Here is a 5,502-nt window from a genome sequence, read left to right as displayed (position 1 = left end):
AGAGAGAGAGAGAAAAGAAAGAAAGAAAGAAAGAAAGAAAGAAAGAAAGAAAGAAAGAAAGAAAGAAAGAAAGAAAGAAAAAGAAAACGTGTTCAAAATCAGAGAAAATTTTTTTCTCCTTTTTGTTCTTGGGTTATTTTTGGTTGATTGGTTGGCTGGTTGGTTGGTTGGTTAGTTCATGCGTTGGAATTTTTGCTTCTCTTTAATCTTCTGTGAATGTGTGCACACTGGTCTTAGTTTCTTTTTTGCTTCATTTTTGTTCATTTTTACTTTTTTTCCTTTCCTCATTTTTAACCATTTTACTAGAACTTGGGGAATATTTCATTATCTTTCTGCCTTGCTTTGTTTCTCTTTTTCTTGCTCTTTTTCCTTATTTTGTCTCTTCTTTCTTTTAATCTTTTTTTTCTTTTGACTACTTTCCTGTTGTTTTTATTTTCTATATAAATTCTTTCCTTTTTCCCTTTTTTATAAATTTCTTTTTCTAGGAGCTAAGAAGATAGTGCAGTAGAATAAGTGCTTACCTGGCAAGCGCAAGGGTCTGAGTTCAATTCCCAGTTCCACCAAAAAAAAAAAAAAAATCTTCTTCTACCAAGTTTATTCTTACTTAACATAATTATACCTACTAACCAATAATGTCTTTGAACCACTTCTCTCTCCTTCTCATATCTTACAGTTTAATGTTCCAAAATCTTCCTCTTGTATTCTCTTATCATCAAACCCCAAATCTTTAAGAATCCAACTGAAAAGCTATATTAATCTTTTGAATTGACACTTGTAAAATCACTGCTGAATTATTTTCAACCATTATCAGAGACAGAGCTACCATTTAGAACATATTAGCCATATCATGCTATCTGGCTTGTCTTAGTATTTACTCCAAAATTGTGGGCTGCTTCCCTAGAATTAAGGGTAGCTTGTGATTCATGATTGGCTCTTGTAGTACATTAATAACTCTTTTGTCTTGGATGATACTTTTTGTAGCCAATTCACCTCATTATAAACAGGACCACACAACTATCGCTGATTCTTTGTAATCCAGCATTCCGATTACCTATGTGACAGTACCAACACTGGAATCATTGCCAGATATCTTGGTTGCTCAGCTAACCATGCTGCATCCTGCCCTCGCAAGTTCACCAAGGCGGTTTGATCTTTGATCCCTGGAAAAAAATAAAATACATATTATTATCCATACTCAAACTACATTTCTGAAAGATAATGAAAAATGTAAGGAAATTAGACTACAAAATCCAAAATCCTCAGCAAAAAACAAGTAAACAAAACAATAAAAACATGAGAATACAAGTAAATAAAACAGTTCCCCAAACTTCCAACTTTCTGAAGCCAACCCCTGGACACTGAAGGGTGAATCAATATAAGCCACAGGCTGGATTTGGTCAGAAGGCTAACAGAGGAGGTCAGAAAACAGTTCAAAGATGCAGGGCCGGGAAGATGGGTCAGTGGAATGAGCGCTTCACCGGCAAGTGCAAAGGCCTGAGTTCAATCCCCACTGCTCCCACCAGAAAACAAAAACAAACAAATAAAAAAACATTTCAAAGATGCATTCGGTGAGATTAAAAAAAAATGTAACATGTTGAAATTGATACGTAAAAAAATGCAAGAGCTTTCAGAAAATACTAATGAAAAGCTGGATGACCTAAGCAAAATTATATAATATATGAAGGGCTAGTTTACCAAAGAGTTATCATGCATGTCTTTCAAAGAGAAATTCAGGAAATTAAAATATAATATTGAATATATCTGTAGCGGAATTTCGTAAATAGAAGACAATAATGCCTTCAAAGTGTTATATATATGCACCAATTCCCCATAATGTATGGAATCATTATGTACTGCAAACACGTAGTAACACAGATTAAAATTTTAAAAACAATGAATAAAGCAATGAAAATAAATACAGGTATAAATTCTATAAATATAAAATCAGGATAAATATCCATGTTTTCAAATTTTTATCAATTGTTTAAATTTTTTCAAAATCTTTTTTCTAGCTTTTATTATATTATACATCTAGATGTATAATATTGTTGTCTCTGGACACGCTACAGTGTGATAGGACACCAGAAATTAATTCTCTTAGTATCTGTTTATAAACTTTCCCCCAATCCACCTCAGTTTTTACTCTTCCAAGTTTCTTTTATCCACTATTCTACCCTCAACTTCCATGAGATTTTTTTTTGTTTAAAAGGGAAAAAAATGACAACAAAAAATATAGAATTTCAAAACAAAATCATAGGGAATTAACAATGGTTATTACATTTCATATTGTTACCTTCAAAATACTCAAATTACAATATACAGGCATGGAAAATTAATCAGATTCCATAGAGAAATCATGCAGTGATTTTCTTTCTGAGCCTGAATTATTTGAAATAGCAGGGTATCTTCCAGTTTCACCCATGTTGTCACAAATAATAGGACTACATTCAAAATGTATTTTATGCATTTATCAGCTAATGACTAGGTTTTTTCCATCACTTGACTACTGTGAATAGCTAATCATTCTGCAATATACATGACAGTACGGACATCTTAAACGCTGACTTGGGGCTTGGGAGATTGCTCAGTGGCAAGAGTGCCTGCCTGGCAAGTGCAAGGTCCTGAATTTGGTCCCATGTACCCATCCCTCACCAAAAAAAGACAAAAATCAAATGCTGATTTTGTTTCCTTTAAATGTAGCTCTACAGTGGAATTGTTGGATAATGTGACACCATGTTTAAGCATCTTAGGGGCCAGCCAAATAGCTCCGAGGATTAAAGTGCCTGCAAGCACGCGCAAGGGGTGGGGGTTAAATCCCCACCGCACCAGCCCTGCCCCCTGGGCGCGCTGAGACTGCAATTGAGACTGCGTGTGGTGTCACAAGCCTGTAAGCCCAGCTCTTGGGAGGCTGTAAACAGGCAGATCATTATGAGTCTGATCTAGTAGTGAGACCTTGAACACCCTGTAGACCATTCCCTGAAATATTAAATAAATAAATAAATAAATATCTTAAGGAGTTTCTGTGCTGTCTTCCGCAAGCAACTATACTAATTTACACTCCCAAAGGCATGCATAAATGTTCCCTTTGCTCTACACCCTCACCAGCACCTGGCATCTTTTGTATTTCTAGTAATACCCATCTAACCTAGCATAAGTTGACATCTCATTATGATTTTCTATTAGTTTCCTTGACGATTTACGATTTAGAACATTTTTATATAGCTTTTGGTCTCTTGTATCTATTCATTTATGAAATTTCAATTTAGGTATGTTCACCATTGCCTAATTGAACTAATATTGTGGATATTGGTATTTGTTATATATTCTGGATATTAACCCTTCAGCAAAAGTATAATCTGTAAATATTTTCTTCCTGCTGTAAGATATGCTTTTGCTTACTTTTTCCTGCACAGTCTTTATCTCTTGATGTAGTACTGTGTTTCTGAAGGTCATATAAAGAAGTAAACAAAAAGACAAGCCTTTCCCTATACTAATGACTTTAATAATTTCTTCTATGTTTATTCTAGTATTTTCATAATTTTCGGTCTTATGCTTAAATTTTGATACATTTTGGTTTGAATATTTAAATGGTGAGACAAAGGGTTCTATTTTCTTATTATTATTATGCATAAAGATAATCAAGATTTTAAGCATCATTTTTGGGAAAGATTGTTCTTTCCCTAGTGTGTATTCTTAACATCTTCGTCAAAGAACATTTGGCTACAGATACATGGGAGAAAACTATTCTATCTCTTGTTTGCTTTACTATAAAAAATTTGAATTATTGAACAAATGAATGAACGAGCATATGAATGAAATTATATGAGCAATATTTAGCAAAGGCCTTCCTAGCTCAATTTTTCCTTTTCATTGAGTCATGCAATATATTCAATATAAGTGAGAATTTCAGGTAGTGGCCCAAAACACTTATTTTTTTTCCACTTGTGGTCAAGTAAACAAAGAGAAGACTAACACTTCCTGTGACCCACAGAAGGGGGATGAAGAAGAGTACACATTGAAGGGGTCCTTTTGCTGGCCTCACTTGCCTTCCCTTGCCTCTCAGGTTGGAGTGCTGCAAAGGTCTCACTCCTTCGAGAGACATAAGGCTGTGAGTTAATTTATAAGATCATAGACAGCTAGAGAGTTGGTTTAATTGAAAGATATAATTACCAGGCGTTGAAGGCAAAGGTGTTCATTAATTTAACAGTCAGTGTTGGCTGAATGGTCCTGGTTTTAAATTTTCATGACACATGAAAAAGGGGGACACCTGTGGGTCATTCAACTTGACCAATCATAGGCTTAGAGGCACTTTACATTCTACCCCAGGGGCAAACAATCTTTCACAACTGGAAGTCTAAATTGTTTTCTCCTGTTTAAACCTCCTCGTTATAAAAATCTGTGTTAATTCTCAGTTATTCCCAGAGGTTTTATGGAGCCCTGGATAACCTGATGTCCATCAATTTCTCCCGCCTCAGTTTTTATGCAATTATTCATTGCCATCCTGTTGGCTTAAGTTACTTTGCACTGACAATAGTGCTAGTAATTATTACTATTATTGTCATCATTTTATTATTGTTGCTATTCATAGCTACTGCACCCTCATTATGTAAAGGCTCTGCAAAGTGCTTCTCGTGGGTGCTCCTGAGAGCCTCAAGACCACATCACCTACCATAATTGGGTGGTATTGTTTCTGTCTTAAAAATGAAAACTATGAGGTTGAGACAGCCAAATAATGTGATTCAATCAAGTATATTACAAAATCTAAACATGGAAAAGACTGCTGAGTTATCTGACTACGCTCTGCCTCATAAGCGTACATTATTGGTTGTTGTTTTCCTGCTGCATTCCATATTCATTTGTTCATGTTTCAAGGTTGACAGTGAATGCCATGTCTCAGTGGCTGATCTGTCTCTAACAACTAGCAAATAGTTGACACTTAGAAGGCCCTCAGGAAATCTGCTGGATGAAGAAGAGTACAAAAGGACTGCTCAATTCCTACTCATCTAGATGGGCAGAATAGTTTGATGTTACCATTGGGCTCTCAAGGTAAGTGATGGAGTCTCTGAAAGTGAACAGATCCATGTACTAGAATCCTCACAGCAAAGTTGAAAGGAAGGAACGACGAGCCAGCATGTGCCACTCAAGGAAGCTGAGCAGCATGATAGGAGCAGCTCTGCTTGCCATCCTGCTTACCCTGGCAGTGCAAGCCTGTCGTTCGCCACAGTAACAACAGACATTCCAAACATGTGCACAGTATTACACAACACCAGTCCTGAGCTCTTCCCACAAGCATGAGCTTATGAGCTATTTTTGAAGCTTTTAATATGATTTAGAAGACTGGAATTAAAAATGATAGTAATAATAATATAAAAACAATAATAAAGATTATTATATACTAGTTATATATTACATGCCATCCAGACATCTCACAAAAATATGTCCCACAAAAATACAGAAATCAATATTAGCTCCATTCGACAATGAAAAAAAGTAGGAATAACT

Source organism: Octodon degus, unplaced genomic scaffold (assembly GCF_000260255.1).
Source record: "Octodon degus isolate 3935 unplaced genomic scaffold, OctDeg1.0 scaffold00137, whole genome shotgun sequence".
Taxonomy (NCBI): domain Eukaryota; kingdom Metazoa; phylum Chordata; class Mammalia; order Rodentia; family Octodontidae; genus Octodon; species Octodon degus.
The sequence above is the reverse complement of the archived record's forward strand: the minus strand, read 5'-3'. Positions refer to the sequence as shown.